Here is a 20,520-nt window from a genome sequence, read left to right as displayed (position 1 = left end):
TTTTTCGCTCCTGGTAGCTCCCTGGGAGACCCTTGCTCCTCTTCACAGTCTAATTACACTTTTTGTGCCTAGAAGTGCAATTTGGATCACAGGAAGACCAGTGTAGACCAGTGTTTTCTTCTCTCAACTGACAAGACATGTGGTGTTTTGCAGGCATGGTAGAGCTAAAAATCAACTGGTGTAAGTGAGACTTGGATACCCTCCGATTCGATATTTAGATGGATCAGGGGGTTCGAGGGGCATTGTCTCACTATGGGGTTCTCAAGTTGGTAGAGAACCCATTGATGAGGGTAGGTGAGCCATTGTTATTGAAAATTGTGAGCTATTGGGATCTAGACCATGAGGTATCTGTCATGCAAGGGCACAATATTAAGCTCACAATACAGGATATTTATTTCTTCACCGGACTCCCTCCCCTTAGAGTGGTGGGGGATATACATCTAGTGTTTCCTTGTGGAAGGAACATTATAAAGTTTGTGGAGAGCCATTGTCCACATCATATGCATGTGAAGGGCACGAATATCTCAACTAGTGATTTAGACTGGCTAGAGACATAGGTTGTTTCTGTAGCTGTGCTACGGGTCTTGGGCAGCCATGTGTTCCACCACATCACTGGTGGGTAGATGATGCTGGTTGAGAGTGTTTGGGCTAAGACCTACTATGGATGGGTTGAGAGGATGCTGTCGTCAGTGAAACGATAGTTAATCTATGCAGGTGAGCCATGACTATGTTTTTGGTACAGTACTGTGCGCATTATTCTTTGAAAAGATAGCCACCATCCTTCCTCATGTATAGATCCGATATGAGGGCCCATAGGAGCCCATGATACGCCACTAGGGGCAGATGCTGCGGAGAGGAGGAAGGGGAGTCGGACAAGTGTTCCAACCGGGGCGATGCCATTTTTTTTCAAACCCTCAAGGAGCACCCTCGAGGAGCTTTCAAGAATGGAAGAAGAACAATGGGTGACGCGATTTTGTTCATACCCCGGATTTTTGAATTTTGGAGAAGGTTTCAGTAATTTTGTTCAAACCATGAATTTTTGAATTCTGGAGGAGGTTTTAGCAATGGAGACCAACGTTTTTCTATGAGTATCCTATTTTTCCCTTCCAGTTTGATAGAGGCAGGGGATTGTTGGGGTTTTGTGCAGGGAACGTGACACCTAACTAGAACTTTTGCGGCTCTTGATTTCGCTATGGAACTCCAGACCCACCTAAGGTTCAAACAGGGATTTTCCTTTCCACCATCACCCAAAAAATTCCCCTCTCTCTCTATAGGTTGTCGCCTTCTCCTCCAAGGAAGTGAAATAGGTTGATATATCTATTCCAGAAATTATGGACTCGAGTAACTGATGAAGAAGCTTCGGTTGTTGGAAATCCCCTTCGGAATCATACATTTCCCCTAGCACAGGCAACAAAAACCCCTCTGAGGCTACTGTAGCAAAGGCCGTTGATAAATCTGGGGAAGAGGGAAAAACATTCATGGAGCCCGTCGACCCGCCAAGCCTTGGGAAAGAACTTTCGACTGTATGCATTTCTCATAGCGGTAAGTCTCTATCTGACTCTAGTTCTATTATCGAATTTCTGTCTTTGCAAGATTTGATGGTTATTGAAACCAGAGTAAATTAAAGGAAAGGAAAAACCATAGTAAATTAAATTCAGTTTGAATCCATCAAATAAAATAGACTTCTTTGACTATGACTAATTCTATCCTAGCTTTAACTGATGGAATGCAAATTTGGCAGTTATGAAAATTAATATGCAACATGCACCGAGCATGGGTACTAGAAATTACTAATTACAGTATATAAAGGTTTTTTAAACCCAAGATGTAAAAATCATATAAAAAGTGATGGCTCTAGGTTAAACCCACGTGTGTGTCTTGATTGCCTCAATGAGTTGATATGAGAAGAAATGTTGAGATGCATTTGGCTTAGACACCAATAACAATCATACCTATTTAAATGAGATTTTAGAACATTGTGTTTCAGATTTGAAGATCCTTGAAATGATCTTTATTTGTCATGAACCCCCTTTCCTTTGATACCACAATCTCAGAGATGCACAAATGTTGATCCTTTACCTTCAATAAGCATCTAACCAATGGAAAACCACGAACACTATTTTTTAAAACCTCTTGATTGATGTCCTAGGGCCATGGATACTTCACCTTTTGTAGCCTTTTATACTTCTCCGTGAGACAGACAAAGCACTAATACAAGGCTGAAGTCAAGTCAATGAGCTCAAGAATAATATTATATATATGAACTTAGATGCTAGGAACTTTATAGCTTCAGATATGATTTTATATAAACTTGCAACAGAGAAGGAATTTTGAGTGAGACGCTATCTCCAAACCAAATTCAATTCAAGGATGATTTCGTAATAGAAGATTTGACCCTAAAGCAACCAAAGCTTCCCGGCTGTAGTCATGACAAAAGGCCTTATATACAGACCATTTGACCAATAATTTGATAGAGTGCTCTATCCTAGAGATGCTTGATTGATGAGGCCTTGATCTCATTTCCTTTCTGGGATCTGCAACCTAGAAATTTGCAGTAGGAGTTTTAGTTCTTCACGATGACTGATCTTTGAAGAGGAAGGGGGTCAGTGTTGTCAGAAAACTTCTTGTGATTTCTTTCTTCCTATCTTGGGCTTGCCCTCACCTTAGCTCCGATACCTTGCCCTCACCTTAACTTTGATACCATTCTAGTAGGGCAAGCTAAACATGACAACAATAGAGGTAAGAAGTTGTAGATTCTTGTGTTATCTGTCTTTTATCTTCTAGAACATCATATGTTTTATTGCCAATTTCTGCTAAATTTAAAATTGACATACCGATCTGAGAAGATGGTTTGCAATGCTAATAACCTCTTGTTCAGTCCATGTTGGCACACTCGAGTCTTCTTAAAGGACCAACCATTTCTTGTGCAAAATTTGAAGAAGATGGCAACATACAACATGTTTTCTGAGAATCAAAACAACTTCTATAAGTGCTATGACATTAATCCAACACTATGTTTATAAACTGGTTCATACTAATGCACACAGGATGTGTAAAAAGTATTCTTTAACAAAAAATTTCTCTGTCAGCTGGTTGAAATCTTACATCCTTACTCCTATCTTGAAGAAAAGGTACTTGCTTCCCTTTCACTTCATAGGTATATGAAAACCCATTTTTGTAAGCACCCATAACCATGAATATTATACCAACTCCCTATGGTTAGTGCATCAATAATGTAAGTGTAACGCTCATCCATGTAGCAGTCATAAGGCATTTAGGTAAGGTTTTACTAACACTCGCACCCCGGGCCATTAAGATCTATCCATGGCCTCAAAATGATGTATTTCCTTTACTCAATAGAACACTCATCATTTCTCTCCCCCAATCATCAATTTTTTTTCTCTTCATTCTGAATGAGAAATCCATCAACAAGTCACCATTTTAAATGTTAGATCACAATATATTTAGCTTCTCTCTTGTGCTTACACTCTGGTATTCTCGCAGCTTCAAAATCGTGAATTTTAAACGCAGTCTCATGATGTGCATTCAGGGAGGCATAATTCACCCTTGCTTTGCATCAAATTACCCCCCTAGCATTCCCTTTACCTTTACATGCCTGAATACAAGGCAGGCCAAGTCGGTACCTGCTCAGTTAAATTAGTAAGTTGAGGGGCATCATATATACCCAACGCTGCCTGCCTGTTCCTCCTCTTCCTATGTCGTAGTGTATGAAGAGTCAACTAGACTGGCGAGGATCCCCATTAATAATAACATCTATGTTGGCATCTGAATCCGAATGACCTGTTTCCCTTAATTATATGTTTTGTTTTTTTAACAAAAAAGGTTAAAAGAGATAGAGAACCTCAAATCTGTCTACTTTCGGCTCCTATGCCCATTCTCATCTAGGTTTTTACCATGTCAGTGTCCCTTTCTTTCTCAAAACTGCATGAAATCAATTGATCTATCCATTTCGTAATGCCTTTGGTAAATTTTTCTATCATTGCTCTAAAGTATATATGAGATCTAAGGGTTTTTTTTGTTGTTGCTGACTTCATATTTTTTTGCTAACCATGATATGGGTTTGATGTAGAGGATTATGATTGAGTAAGGGTTGCATTGCTCAATATTTGTTTACAATGAGGAGAAGGAGAAATGTGGTGTTAGGGTTGAGAGCTAAAGATGCCTGTGAAAAGAGGAGGTGTGTGGAATGGAGGGTGGTAGGGCTACCAGTGCGATAGAAATGGTGGATGGGGAGGTTATGGTTTTCATCATCGAATAGCTATGGTGGGATTCCTTGTTATCTTTGTAGTCATGCCATTGGTTTTTCTGGAAGCTAGGTTTCGTCACTCCATACCTACATCTGCAACTGGTAAGCTTCTTCCTTCCCTCCTCCCTCACTATTAAGCTTCATGCTACCCTCCTCCCTCGCTGGTAAGCTTCTTCCTGCCCTCCTCCCTCATCAGGCTACTTCTATCTCTTTTTTTGTGGTGGGTCTGCGTTTAATTTATCTTTGTTGGAAAGCATGCCCTTTCTTAATCTGGTAGTATTACAATGAAGTGTAGACTTCTGACAACATTCAAGTAAGATCTCCATTACAATGAAGTGTAGTTGTCTTATACTATTTTAGAAAGATCCATTTCATTGAGAACCCACTGAACAATGTAATTATGTGATCTAAGCCTTAGCAGGGAATTATCATCACCCCCAGTTAACCATTGAACCCAGACCCCATGGACCTGCTTCGAAATTTGATTTTCCTTCACCACCCTCAGTTAACCATTGAACCAAAACCCCATGGACCTGCTTTGGAATTTGATTTTCCTTTTAGCTTTTTCACGGGATTTGAAGGTGTAGATATTATCAAACTTACTTTCCTCACTTATTGTCAAAATTTTAGCACCTCTAACATTTTTCCAGACATTTTGTAAGTTTTCTTTATGGGTTTCCTTTCATTTGATCTGTGTGAAGCTATGAACTCCATCTCTATATTAACATGGTACAATACCTACGAGGAGAAAGATTCAAAGTTTTTACCTCTCTCATGCAAGAGCAAAGGTTTTACTAATTACCCTTAGAGTAATTTCCCTTGCCAAAGATAATGAAACCATTCATCCTGATAGCAAGAAATAACAATGCACTTTCCATTTTTTAATAAAGGGAAATGCATATGACTGGTAAATTCGCTGGGTAACTGCTCGGTGAGTTTGCTAGGCACTTCTGATTCTGAGGAGAATGGTACTAAGTGTGCACTGGATTCTGCATAAGCTAGATGGGTATTATAAAAATATATTTGTTAAGAGTTCATTTCAACATCTTACTCATGGGAATTAAATCTTGTGGGAATTGAATCTGGGTGGGAAGGGTAACAATCATTCTTTCCATCCACTCATTATCCGAGCCAGACCCACTTTTCATCCATAAAGCTAAATCCACTTCTCATCAGTCAAGCTAAAACCAGTTCTGATCCACCCAACCTAGACCCAATTCATAACAACAATCTTGTTCACCAGCTACTTTCTTCTATACATATCATTTTCACACTGTTCCCATAGTTTTCAGAGCACATTGGCTAAAAAAAACGATAGATATTATACACACGATTTTATTATTGATGTGTAATGAAATCTCGATCTTAGCATATGCATGATAGCAAAGCAACCCCATTTTTAATGAAGAAGGCAAGGAAAATCCTGATGGAGGTAAAATGAATGATGAGGTGTAGAAAAAAACTTCCAATGACGAAGAACTTCTTATGAGGTTTCAAGAGGATGACATAGGAAGTGAACATCGAGACGTCAAAGAGAATGATCTTGATGGTAAGTTTTGATTTTCCCTAGTTAACTGGTGTATGATGTTGGTAGCCTACTGTAAGGTAATGTCTAGTCAAACTCTCAGGACAATGGTTGTTGTAATGCAGACCATTTGCAGCTTGAAGAAAGTCCAACAAAAGTTTTGCGGAGGGTAAAATTCTTTGTTGCACTAGATCACTACTTTTTGTTCTCATGGAAAAGGGAATTGTTATATTATTTTCCAAAATCCTTTTTGAATGTTACCTCTCCAATAGGAAAAATTTACATATCTTAGATTTTAGCATAGTATGCTTTAATTTATAGTAGTTTAATGCTTACAGCAATTGAGACAAAAGAGGAGGGAGAAAAGGTCAATAGAGTTGATTCAACAGGATGAAGAAAAATGAGTTAGCTTGAAAACACAACAATTAAACGTTCCATGGAGGTAGATTCTGTTGTCCTGTGAAAATACAGCATTTGGAGGCGGGAGAATGAGAACGAGAATTCATACTCCAATATTAGATTGATGTGAAACCAACTGATCATGGCTAGGGTGTATTCAAGCATTTCCCAAGCTAGAAATAATCTTGATTTATAGCATGAATTGATGCTTCGTATTAAAGAATGTCAGCGTACATTGTGTGAGGCTAATGTAGATTCTAATCTACCTCAAAGGTAATAGTTTTCGCATTGGCTACTTCTAAATCAAGGGTATTAAGTGCTTCCAGTTGCATTTGGTGTTCATATCCTTTGTTTCTTTTAAAGTTGCAGTTTGTGTGTCAATCTTTCTGCTTTTCATTCTCTTTTTCATGGCCGATAATTGATATGAATGTTTCAGTGCACCTGAGAAGATCAAGGCTATGGGTCATGTCCTATCCAAGGCTAGAGAACAATTTTATGACTATGCGACCGTAGCAAAGAAGTTGTGAGCCATGCTTCAATCTGTAGACGAGCAAGTAAGGATCTTGAAAAAGAAAAGTACATTTTTAAGTTAGCTGGCAGCAAAGACTGTTCCCAAGGGCCTACACTGTATGTCCATGCGATTGACCATGGATTATTACTTGCTTTCGCTTGAAAAGTGAAATTTCCTAAAAATGACAAGTTGGAGGATCCAACTCTTTATCACTATGCATTATTCTCTGACAATGTATTGGCTGCATCTGTGGTTGTAAATTCAACTGTCATGAATGCTACGGTGAAGTGTTATTAATTTAAAATACTCTAAAGTTTGGAAGTCCAATAGTTTTGCTGCATGTTACATTTAATATTTGGATCTCATTGTAGGTGATTTACTTGTGTTTGCAGGAATCTCAAAAACATGTATTTCATCTCGTCACAGACAAGTTAAATTTTGGGGCCATCAAAATGTGGTTTTTACTTAATCCCCCAAGGAAAGCTGCGATACATGTAGAAAATGTTGATTATTTTAAATGGCTCAGTTCATCCTATTGCCCTGTGGTGGGCTCCAGTATTGTAGCAATAATGCTACAACTCCTGGAACTCCCTTCTTTAATTTTATCAACCCGGTAGTTCGTAACAAACTTGGAAGCGACGGTGCTGTATGCACAAGTACTAGCTCTTTCCGCAGCTATCACTTGATCAGCTGGCACAAGTCCACTAGGAGCTTAAGCCAACTTCTATGAGCTCTCAGAAGAAGCTTTTTAATTGATGGATGAAAGCTAACTCGAAGGAAGCTAATCTAATTGCAAAAAGAAATTGAAAGCCAAAAAGAAACGCAAACCCTAGCAAACCCTAATTCTACCAGCTAGTCCTACTGACGCAAAGGAGAGCATGCAAACTACTGAAAGAGATGCCATTACTTCTATGAAGGTAAAATACATGTGTCTAGACTACCTCTATCTGAAGAAAACATCTTTTTGTATTTTTGATTAAGTTGTTGGAATTATCATGCATGTGCTTTTAACTATTTTTGACTGTGCAGAGGTGGATCAAGGAGGACAAATGCTTGGGAAAGGTTGGGAAGGTTCAGAGAGGGTCTAAGGGGTCTCTAACACCCTTCCAAAGAGTCTCACAAAGTTTGGCTGCCAAGGAACCGTGTTTATGAGCTTCTACAGGAAGTCTGCAGGGGTTCTACAGGATGTTCTGGGATTTCTATAGGATGTTCTGTAATGGAATTTCGGAGCATGGGTGAGTGAGGTAAGGTGGATGAATGGATAGGGAGGTAGGGTAGGGCCCTGAAATGACCCAAGGACTGATGGATAGAGTTGATGAGAGGGTGTGGAAGTCTAGCTTGCATCAAAGAAGGTTTAGGCAATGGAAAAGCAAGAAGGTAGGGTTACTTGGAAAAAGAGCAGATGGGAGATGAGGAAACAGACTTGGTGATGGAGGAGCTGATCTGGATGAGCCTCAGATGAATGAGGAGGTGATGAAGGTGCCCTGCATAGTGTTTACCTGATCAAACCAACTACGTCTTGCATACAATCAAAATATTAGATGATCTATCTAACAGTTTAATGAGATCAGTGAACAACGACCTTATTCATGACAAGAATCACATACAGCATGTGAACAAAACATTATCAAAGAGATATAAATGCATGACTAACTCCTACCAATCCATCCTAAACATAAAAAGTTACTTCAACCATCAAAAGCAACCTAAGTAACAAAGCACGAATTAAATCTAAAGAGCAGACTTTATTTTAAGAATGCAGTGAACACACATAAAGATAAACAAGGGAGGTACTGGGTGCTTGAGATGGGCCCAACCCCAAGAGCTACAGCCTCCCAAGAGAGATTTAGAGCTGGTGCAAAGCTGGATTCATCTTTATTAATCAAGAATGAAGAGTTACATCAAAATTGTCCACAAGGAGAGCTTGAGAATGAGCTGAAAGCAAAGCTAATCTATTGCCTACAAATCGAATTACAAAATGACTACAACAAGGCTATGAAATGACTAACTACTAGCTACTATCTACTGGCTAACTAGCTAACATCCACTGGCTAACCAAAATGAGGCCCTAAGCCTTCTTATTTATACAAATTGAGGACCCAACAGTCCTCCTAAACTTTAGGGACTCGGCTGCCCAAAACTTGGAGTTAACAACAGTCCTACTTGACTTGCTTGGCTGCCCTTGTGCTGATTGATTCGGTGGCCCTTGAACTCCGAGCTGATGGTGGAGAATTCAAGGTAAGGGCCCATAAATGAAGGGGACACCTTCCTACAAATCCTCTCCCTTGTCTTCCCACGAATTTGGCTGCCAAGTGCTCATTAAGACCTTCAATTTTGTCTCCAAATTGACCAAAAAGGCTACACAAAGCACCCATTAGACTTGTTGGCATAATGACTAACCAAATTCAGTCTATTAACATAAATATAATAAAAAACATGCAATAAACCAATGAGAATGGTGGATTAAGTCAAATTAGGAGGTTGAATGAGCCCAAATAATTGTCCATTTTTTTGGGCTCATCATCACCCCCCTACTGAAAGTGTTGCTCATCCTCTGAGCAACCAATCTCTCTCCTCATCTTTGATGGCCCTGGTGGCCTCCTTGGCTAAAATCTCGGCCGATTTCTCCTTTGGCTTCCCTCTTTTCAAACTTCCTGTAGAAACAGTCCTCTGGCTTCCTGTAGAAACAGTCCTCTGTCTTCCTGTAGAAACAGTCTGCTAACTTCCTGTAGAACCAATTTTCTCTGACTTTGCTTGCTTGGCTGGGGGTGCCTTCTCCTTGAACTGTGCTGCTGCCTGAAAGCTGACGAATCCAACACAAATGGCAAGTCTAATGTATTATAAAAGCACACAAGTACAATCAATTGCCTGAGAATAGATATTGCATGCCAAAGCTGGATGGGAAAAAGTGTTTCTAGGCCTTTAACTGGTTTCTCTGCCTCAACAAGACAGAAAGAAGTTCTAATCTGAATAGACACCTCTATGAACTCTACACCGCCTAACAGAAGAAGGTGAGAAACATAAAAAACCTTGCTTTTTCTCGACTGGTGGGCTCAAATTTCCTGAATTCTGTGAAAATTTCTCAAGTGAAATGGCTGCCCTGCACTTTGCTAAAGGAGTATCAGATTGAAGAACCCTTACAAGAATTGATATAACATCAGCTCCAGCAGCTTTGAGTTGTAAATCGGGGTCTGTGGATACTGTAAACCGACATAATACTCCTGCAGTTTGGTCTTGAAAAAGCTGTGTATCAACAATATTTGAAACGCAGTCTTTGCTCAGAGGCATTTTTTCTTTTCTTAAAATTAGATTTTGACAAGCTTTCTGTTCATTTCCCTTTCGTTTCCTTTGAACGCTCTCTGTCAAAGCGCTCGAACTTGGCTTGTTTCAAGGTATCCTTGCAGCATCCACGTTGACTTCTTTCTTAACATCTGTCATCAGCCTGATCTTTCATGGCATGTTTTGCACCATCTCTGTGGAAATCCTTCACAGTTAGTTTGGATGCTTCTTTATGCTTGTACTGTCTTTTCTAGCGGGTTCATCCTTTTGTGCTGACGGGTTCATCCTTTTGTGCTGATACTTCAAAGAGACTTTTATGAGGAAATGAAAGAATAGAACCACCAGATACTTGATATGACATTATAATCTGCCTGAATAATAGATAAAGTACTCAAATCAGGGAGGCTCTCTGCTTTAATCAAATCCATCTGACTTTTACTGCTTTCAAGTGATGAGGAAGAAGGCTGAATGCCTAAGTCAGTGTAAACTGCAGCTTTTTGTGGTTAGAAAGAAAGTCAAAATTCACTTTAACACCGGATCTCAATTTCTTCTTTTCTTCAACAGTCAAATAAGTACCGGCCCTTGTTTCACAGAAAGTTCTTCCTCAACCTTTGCACCAGTCATAGCCATCACATTTTTGTTTGCAAAATCAACGGCTCTAGCTTCTCTTGCTTCTGTTCCAGATGAACTTTCCATTGCTATTGAACAAAACTTTGCAGATGGATCTGCATTTACTGGTCTGGCAATCTTCCGCTGTATATGCTCCATAGCCCCCTCATTTGTGTGTTTTTGCAAACTGTAGTTCTGCAATGGCATCAGAGCTTTCTGTAGCAATCTTGATGGCGGCTGCTCTTGTGCTAATAAAAATTACCAACAAAATCCACACTTCCAGTTGTGTGCAAGTTGACTAACAGCTGAGCGCTCATTGATGTCTGCGTGATTGTTGGTGGAGTGAGGTGGCAACGACGTGTGCTGGCCCATGCAACTGTTGTGCTATCATGAACTGCAGTGGTTAACTGTGTGTGCTCTGCCTGTAATCTCATCCATCAATTGCACTGGAGTTAGACTGCCCACACTGTCTGTGTTTTTTAAATTTCACGTGCATGACTGACCCGTGCATGCTGCGTGACTTTCTCGTGAGTGCTAGAGAACTGGGTGTCTTGCTACATTCATGGCTTAATTTCACCATTCCATTCGTTCATGCAATGCTTAGACTAGATTCATGTAATAGATGAACAAGGTTTAGTCACGTACCTGAAGTCAAACGGCTGCTTGTGAAGCTTTTTGCTGCTGCATGCTCTGATTCTGCTGCTGCATGCTTGGATCCTTTGATTGCATGAGGGCTTGCCTGATGATTTTTGATTGCTTTTCCTTGTGTAGGTGTCCTCTGACCAGATCTAAGCTTCATGCATTTGTTTCCACGTTCAGATCTGCACGTTCAAGCTGCTGCTGCTGCAATGTCACAGAACCAGAACTTGTTTTCGCCATTTCTCCCAAACGGTAAAGAGGATTGATCTAAAACTTGATGAGCATGTTTCTATCATCATGATGCATCTCCCATAGCAAAATCGTGATCAATGGATGCACGGATTTCGAGAAAAATGGAAAATGGCTGAAGATTTCAGGGATCGATTTCTCGGAAACCGTGCATCGGAATCGGCTGAAACTACTGGGGTAGGCTACTATCACCCATGTGCATCTCCCCATGAAACAGGTTTTAAAACGGATGCACAGTTATGGAGAAAATGCAAAAATGGCTGATGGTGATGGAGGCTGATTTCTTAGAAACCGTGCACCGGAATTGGCTGAAACTGCTCAAGCGTGTTGCCATCACCCTTGTACAATTCCCCATAAACTGGTTTGTCAAATGGATGCATGGTTTTCAAGTTATGGCAAAAACAAATTTTGTTCCATGTGTTTTTTCTTCAAGGCATTTTGCAAGTGTTTGCATGGAAGGGAAAACTGAGCTTGGGCTGTGATGCAGGTATGGAGATGATGGAGGAGGAGTTGGAAGATTGCATGAGGGCTTCTGAACCCTTGAGAAAGCTACCATGTTCGCCAAACCACTTTTTGAAATCCATGTCTAGTTTCCCACAATTTCTATAGGAAGTTCCTGTAGAAGCACAATGAGAAGCACAAGGAGGTGGAAAAAAATGATGGAGAAAGGCAAGGGATGGCCACACAAGTGCTTGCAGGTCTAATCAATAGATTCCCACCATTAGATTCACTTTTGAAATTGGATTTGGCTCATCCAAAGGTTCTACAGGATGTTTCCTGTAGAAATACAGAGCTTCCTCTAGAAGGCACAAGAAAAATTCCTTTGATCTTGATTTGAGTGCTCCTCCTGTCATGAAACGTCCTTCTTGCAACCTGCAATTAGCCAATGGAATTATTTTTATTTTTATTTTTCTTTTTCTCTTTTGTTTTTTTTTTTTCTTTTTTGAAAAACAACTAGGGCGCCTCATGGAGGTTTTCACCCTAATTGCCTGCCCTGGGCGCCTCCAAGGGAGGTTTTCACCCAGAGATATTATTCTCTTTTCTCTTTTTTTTGCAACCCATTGACCGCCTCATGGAGGTTTTCAATCAATGAGCCAATCTAAGGTGCCTCCAAGGAGGTTTTCACCTTAGATTTTTATTTTTCTCTTATTTTCATTTTTTTCTCTTTTTTTTTTTCTACCCTACCCTACTTGAAAAAAAAAAATCATTTTCAAGTATAAGAATACTTCCAATGGAGCCATGTGCACATCGAGATTAGAGAAAAAATGATGTGAAGGCTCGAAATGCATGCTTGGACAAGTATCTGGATATCAGAGACCAAATGATCTGGCGTTGAAGGGATCAAACAAAGCTGAGGAAGAAAGTACTGTTGCAACTTAGTGACCTTCTGAAACCATATCTCAATATAGCTTTGATATCCTTGGTTCTTTTGCTGATCTGGATCATTCTTCATGTCATCTTCTATCATGACCTTCTGATCTTCCTCTTTTTGTTGATCTTTCTCTTGAATACATGGAAGATTTGATGGTAACCATGAGGGAACTCTCTCGATCTCTGATTCTGATCTCTTCTCTTCATCAAGTGCAGCCCATGGTTCTTTGATCTCCTCTTTGGAATCTTCTTTTGCTTTTGGTCCTTCAATGTTGTCAATATAATCTCTGCTTTGCAACACTCTTCCTGAGCTTTGGTGAAGATCATTGGGCTCAAGAGGAGTTGTTTGGATATGTTGTGCCTCAGATTTGCAATGGGGTTGAGCTGCTCCATTGTGTGGTTTTGGAAATGGTACGGGTAGTTGAGTGGAGGTGTGAAATTGAGATGGAGATGGATGGCATTGTGGTTGGGTAGGCATTTGGGGTTGCCTTGGTGGAGGAGGAGGCGATGGTTGTGGATGAGCAGGTGGTGGAGGAAAATAAGTGGGAGGAGTGTTGTATTGGGGCCTCCACTCCTGATAAGGTGCATTCCACTGAGGCTGTGGCTGAGCATAAGAGTGAAATGAATGAGCAACTAGTTGGCCATAATATGGATCTGGGAAGGAACAAGGAGGAGGTGTGAACCAAGAAGGATGAGCAAGTGGTCCCCAAAAAGGCATGAAAGTGGCTTGATAGGGGTCATAATAGGTCTCGGATGTCCCTTGCAGTTCCCACTGATGAGATCTAGGTCTATGCGGCCAACTTTGGTTCATGTAATAGAGTGATTCAGTGGCTCCTTTGGCTCTCTGATATGCAGCTTTGAATCTAGGTAAGGAAGGGCACTGATCTGTAGGATGGTATTCTTCACAGACAAAACACACTTCTATGGAGTACAATGGACATTTGTTCCTAGGATGCTTTCTAGTGCACCTAGGACAAAAAATGACCAAAGCCCTCTTGGATTCCTCTTGCTTCTGTTGGATCCGCAAGGTATCCAGTTGCATGGCAAGAAACTGCCTCATATCACTCTTGAAATCTTTGATCTGATTTTCAAATTCATCTTTGGACAAGATGTTGCTCCCAACATTTCTGCTTGTAGCCATTTGCTCCAGAGGAATGTTTTCTTCTTCTTCTCCCCTAGAGGTTTTTTAAATATGCCTTGATGTCCATCCAAGTGTTCTTCTTAGTCACAGCCATCGAAGAAGAGACAAGGTTGGCCGTGTGAAGCAATGGGGGGTGTTGTGAAATCATTTTTCTAACTTATCTCTACTCCTACAAGGCATGAAAGGAAATCTTTTTGGTTGATTTTTGTTTTTTTTTTCTACTTCTACCTGCAAAAATGAAATAGATTGAACTGCAACTAACTATCTTGCGAAAATGAAAATGTGGAATTGAAATGAAAGGAGGAAAGGACTAATCTATTTTGCTCAAATGAAATTGCAGGAATGAAATGCTAGTCTACACTTGCGGAATTGAAATGCTAGTCTACGCTTGCAGAAATGAAATTGCGGAATTGAAATGCTAATCTATGAAAGCGGGAAAGGCTAATCTACTTTTGCATAAACGAAATTGCATAATGGAAATGAAATAAACTACTTAGCAGAAGATTGTAGTGGAAAATAGAAGAGAAGCGACAACCACCAATACTTTGACGCTTCCCCGGAAACGGCGCCAAAAAGATGGTGGGCTCCAGTATTGTAGCAATAATGCTACAACTCCTGGAACTCCCTTCTTTAATTTTATCAACCCGGTAGTTCGTAACAAACTTGGAAGCGACGGTGATGTATGCACAAGTACTAGCTCTTGCCGTAGTTGTCACTTGATCAGTTGGCACAAGTCCACTAGGAGCTTAAGCCAACTTCTATGAGCTCTCAGAAGAAGCTTTTTAATTGATGGATGAAAGCTAACTCGAAGGAAGCTAATCTAATTTCAAAAAGAAACTGAAAGCCAAAAAGAAACGCAAACCCTAGCAAACCCTAATTCTACCAGCTAGTCCTACTGACTCAAAGGAGAGCATGCAAACTACTGAAAGAGATGCCATTACTTCTATGAAGGTAAAATACATGTGTCTAGACTACCTCTATCTGAAGAAAACATCTTTTTGTATTTTTGATTAAGTTGTTGGAATTATCATGCATGTGCTTTTAACTATTTTTGACTGTGCAAAGGTGGATCAAGGAGGACAAATGCTTGGGAAAGGTTGGGAAGGTTCAGAGAGGGTCTAAGGGGTCCCTAACACCCTTCCAAAGAGTCTCACAAAGTTTGGCTGCCAAGGAACCGTGTTTATGAGCTTCTACAGGAAGTCTGCAGGGGTTCTACAGGATGTTCTGGGATTTCTACAGGATGTTCTGTAATGGAATTTCGGAGCATGGGTGAGTGAGGTAAGGTGCATGAATGGATAGGGAGGTAGGGTAGGGGCCTGAAATGACCCAAGGACTGATGGATAGAGTTGATGAGAGGGTGTGGAAGTCTAGCTTGCATCAAAGAAGGTTTAGGCAATGGAAAAGCAAGAAGGTAGGGTTACTTGGCAAAAGAGCAGATGGGAGATGAGGAAACAGACTTGGTGATGGAGGAGCTGATCTGGACGAGGCTCAGATGAATGAGGAGGTGATGAAGGTGCCGTGCATAGTGTTTACCTGATCAAACCAACTACGTCTTGCATACAATCAAAATATTAGATGATCTATCTAACAGTTTAATGAGATCAGTGAACAACAACCTTATTCATGACAAGAATCACATACAGCATGTGAACAAAACATTATCAAAGAGATATAAACGCATGACTAACTCCTACCAATCCATCCTAAACATAAAAAGTTTACTTCAACCATCAAAAGCAACCTAAGTAACAAAGCACGAATTAAATCTAAAGAGAAGACTTTATTTTAAGAATGCAGCGAACACACATAAAGATAAACAAGGGAGGTACTGGGCGCTTGAGATGGGCCCAACCCCAAGAGCTACAGCCTCCCAAGAGAGATTTAGAGCTGGTGCAAAGCTGGATTCATCTTTATTAATCAAGAATGAAGAGTTACATCAAAACTGTCCACAAGGAGAGCTTGAGAATGAGCTGAAAGCAAAGCTAATCTATTGCCTACAAATCGAATTACAAAATGACTACAACAAGGCTATGAAATGACTAACTACTAGCTACTATCTACTGGCTAAATAGCTAACATCCACTGGCTAACCAAAATGAGGCCCTAAGCCTTCTTATTTATACAAATTGAGGACCCAACAGTCCTCCTAAACTTTAGGGACTCGGCTGCCCAAAACTTGGAGTTAACAGCAGTCCTACTTAACTTGCTTGGTTGCCCTTGTGCTGATTGATTCGGTGGCCCTTGAACTCCGAGCTGATGGTGGAGAATTCGAGGTGAGGGCCCATAAATGAAGGGGACACCTTCCAACAAATCCTCTCCCTTGTCTTCCCACGAATTTGGCTGCCAAGTGCTCATTAAGACCTTCAATTTTGTCTCCAAATTGACCAAAAAGGCTACACAAAGCACCCATTGGACTTGTTGGCATAATGACTAACCAAATTCACTCTATTAACATAAATATAATCAAAAACATGCAATAAACCAATGAGAATGGTGGATTAAGTCAAATTAGGAGGTTGAATGAGCCCAAATAATTGTCCATTTTTTTGGGCTCATCACCCTGTGCTTCACCAACTTGAATCTGTAGCTATGAAAGAGTATTATTTCAAGGCAGATCACGCGACTACACTCTCAGCACGTTCCTCCAATTTGAAATATATAAATCCAAAATATTTATCCATGCTAAATCATCTTCATTTCTATCTTCCACAAGTTTATCCGAAACTAGACAATATCCTTTTCTTGGATGATCATATTGTGGTGGAGAAATATTTGACCCCGTTGTGGTCAGTAGATCTTCATGGAAAGGTTAATGGTTCAGTGGAAACTTGTGGAGAAAGCTTTCGCCGGTTTGACAAATACCTTAATTTTTCCAATCCGCACATAGCCAGGCACTTTGATCCTAATGCTTGTGGTTTGGCATATGGGATGAATGTATTTGATCTCAAAGAATGGAAGAAACAAGATATAACTGGAATATATCACAAGTGGAAAAATATGGTAAGTGTGCAGTGTGGTTTATTTATGTTAATTCCTGTGATGCTTACTTTAAAGTATTTGAAGTAAATCTGAAGTAATTAGCTAGAAAACTTAATGGGTTTATCTTTGTTTGATTTCTAAGCTTTTCTTTTATTGTGTGTCAGAATGAGGATAGAGTGCTGTGGAAGCTTGGAACACTACCCGTAGATTTTCGCATTGGCTGCTTCTAAATCAAGAGTAGTAAGTGCTTCCATTTGCATTTGGTGTTCATATCCTTTGTTTCCTTTAAAGTTGCAGTTTGTGTGTCAATATTTCTGCTTTTCATTCTCTTTTTCGTGACCGATAATTGATATGAATGTTTTAGTGCACCTAAGAAGATCAAGGCTATGGGTCATGTCCTATCCAAAGCTCGAGAACAATTTTATGGCTGTGTGACAGTAACAACGAAGTTGCAAGCCATGCTTTAGTCTGCAGACAAGCAAGGACCTTGGAAAAGAAAAGTAAACTTTTAAGTCAGGTGGCAACAAGGTCCTGCATTGTCTGTCCATGTGATTGACCATAGATTATTACTTTCTTCCTCTTCAAAAGAGATAATTTGCTAAAAGGGACAAGTTCGAGGATCTGACTCTTTATCACTATGCATTTTTTTTCGACAATGTATTGACTACATCTGTAATTGTGAATTCAACTATCATGAATGCTAAGGTGAAGTGTTATTAATTTAAATTACTTTAAAGTTTGGAAGTCCAACAGTTTTGCTACATTTTACATTTAATATTTGGATCTCATTGTAGGTGATTTACATGTGTTTGCAAGAATCTGAGAAACATTTATTTCATCTCATCACAGACAAGTTAAATTTTGGGGCCATGAAAATGTGGTTTTTATTTAATCCCCCAGGGAAGCTGTGATACATGTAGAAAATGTTGATGATTTTAAATGACTCAATTCCTCCTATTGCCCCGTGCTTCACCAACTTGAATCGACATCTATGAAAGAGTATTATTTCAAGGCAGATCACTCGACTACACTCTCAACACGTTCCTCCAATTTGAAATATATAAATCCAAAATATTTATCCATGTTAAATCATCTTCGTTTCTATCTTCCACAAGTTTATCCCAAAATGGACAAGATCCTTTTCTTGGATGATGATATTGTGGTGCAGAAAGATTTGACGCCCTTATGGTCACTAGATCTTCATGGAAAGGTTAATGGTTCAGTGGAAACTTGTGGAGAAAGCTTTTGCCGGTTTAACAAATACCTTAATTTTTCCAATCCGCACATAGCCAGGCAATTTGATCCTAATTCTTGTGGTTGGGCATATCGGATGAATGTATTTGATCTCAAAGAATGGGAAAAAAAAGATATAATTGGAATATATCACAAGTGGTAGAACACAGTAAGTGTGTAGTGTGGTTTATTTATGTTAATTCCTGTGATGCTTACTTTAAAGTATTTGAAGTAAATCTAAAGTAATTAGCTAGAAAACTTAATGGGTTTTTCTTTGTTCGATTTCTAAGGTTTTATTTTATTGTATGCTAGAATGAGGATAGAGTGTTGTGGAAGCTTGGAACACTACCCCCTAGATTGAACGTTTTATGGCTTGACCCATCCTTTCGACAAGTCTTGGCATGTGTTGGGTTTAGGATATAATCCTAGCGTGGACCGTTTAGAGATTGAGAATACAGCTATTGTTAATTACAATGGGAACATGAAACCTTGGTTAGAGCTGACAATGATGAAGTGCATGCCTTACTAGACGAAATATATGAAATATGATCATCCTTTCTTACAACAATGCAATAGAAATGAATAGTTGTGACCTCAATATTCGTACTGCAATAGATTGTCAAATGTAAACTGTAAATGCCCTAGATTTTGGTTGATAATTCATTCTAATTCATTTGTTTTTGGAGTTCCACAGAAGGTTTCTAGTTTATGGCTTAATGAGTTAGGTTTTTGGAGGTGTAGTGGCTTATCCAAGTTTAAGATTTACAAATTTTATGTCCTCATTACATTCCTTCATAGTTGGAAGTAAAGTCCTATATAAGTATTGTTTTCTTTGTTAGTTAATATTTCTCTTTCATTAAGTAATTACACAAATTGTCCTTCCAAGAAGACAAAGAAGTACGAGACACAGAGATTTAGGCTTTCAACCCAGGGCAAAACCTCTCAATAGGGGAAATCTCAACAATCCTCCTCTTATTGAATTTATTCAAAATGAGATATCCAACACAAGACCAAAGAGTCCCTCCAATTCAACCCTCCTCTTTAAGTCAAGGTCAATAGTTGAGTCTCTGCCTAGTCAAAGTTAGAAGCAACTTCTGAATTTCTGTCCTTATTACATGTTTATTCTCTTATTATAATGCACTGACTTCCAGTTACAGACTCTTTGCCTTCTATTACTAATCTTTGACTACTACAACAAAAGCTTGACTCTCTACCACAGATATTCGGATCCTGCTACAAATAGATAGCTTTAGATTGAGATTCGGCTTAGTCACAGACTTCGATTTCTTGAAGTGTTGTAGACTTCTTTTTATCCTCAGTTTTTCTTCTCCTGTTGGATTACAGACTTCGAGGTTTTTCACTTTCTTGGTTGCTACCCAAAAGAGGTCTAATATAGGCTAAAACACCTGGATATCATTATCCATGAGCTTTGACTTAACTAAACAAAGAGTGACTATGCCTGGATTTTTGCCTTTGTAATATTGAATTGTCTTGCATTCTTTGCGTGTGACAAGATGTAATATCCCTATTTGGACAACACTGAAACTAGCTCAATTCGGTGTTTAACTGCCATGACCAATTCCTTCATTTTCCCATAGCAGCTATGTTGCAATAGTCTCACATGGAGCGAGGGTTAATTTTCACATGGACATCTCTCTTTTGACAATGAAGGCGATGTGCTAGGCTCTCATCTAATATATGTTCCTAAGATATAATAAAATTATGGTGTATGAGTTATCATCATTATTATTACTCCTTAGTTATATTATATGTGCTCCCTATCTTTGTGCTCATGGCTGAAATAAATAACTCTCCATTGACTTTCTATTAGCATCATTCAGAAACTCTTGATTGGTTGATACTCTATGAAATGCATCAGCTCTAAGTTACTCATAATCCACTTTCTTGTTGAGTTAGAGATCAACTGCCACGGTTCTGGAGCTGTTGCATTTCTTCAAGGAGTTGCTAATTTGTTTTCTGTACAGCTGTTAAAAATTTCTCTCTCCTTACCTGGAGTGTTCTTAAGCGTTCTTGGGTGGATTTCTACTTACTAGAGCCGTTTCCCTCTCCACTGAGCATTATTTCATTTGTTGGAGTGAGTTGGAGCTCAATCTTGGTTGTCTAAGAGGCCATGGTTACTAGATAAGGCCATACATAACTGTAGGAGATCATTGGCTTTCCAATTTCCCTTCATTCCCATAAATCCATCGAATACATGGGTACTGAAATCTACGAGGCAAAGCCATCGAATACATGGGTGCTGAAATCTATGAGGCAAAGTATTCTTGATGTGTATTTATGGTAGAATTTAATTATAT

General features: G+C 39.5%; 1 pseudogene; it reads left to right on the top strand.

The window, feature by feature from the left end:
- Window positions 1-18,788, top strand: part of LOC149213178 (polygalacturonate 4-alpha-galacturonosyltransferase-like) — a 147,592-nt pseudogene extending 128,804 nt beyond the window's left edge.
- Window positions 18,789-20,520: the final 1,732 nt, after the last annotated feature.

The sequence above is a fragment of the Pinus tabuliformis genome, chromosome 1_1, assembly GCF_031772625.1.
Source record: "Pinus tabuliformis cultivar Carrire ecotype Pingquan chromosome 1_1, CPIR1, whole genome shotgun sequence".
NCBI classification, from domain to species: Eukaryota; Viridiplantae; Streptophyta; class Pinopsida; order Pinales; family Pinaceae; genus Pinus; species Pinus tabuliformis.
The sequence above is the reverse complement of the archived record's forward strand: the minus strand, read 5'-3'. Positions and strand labels throughout refer to the sequence as shown.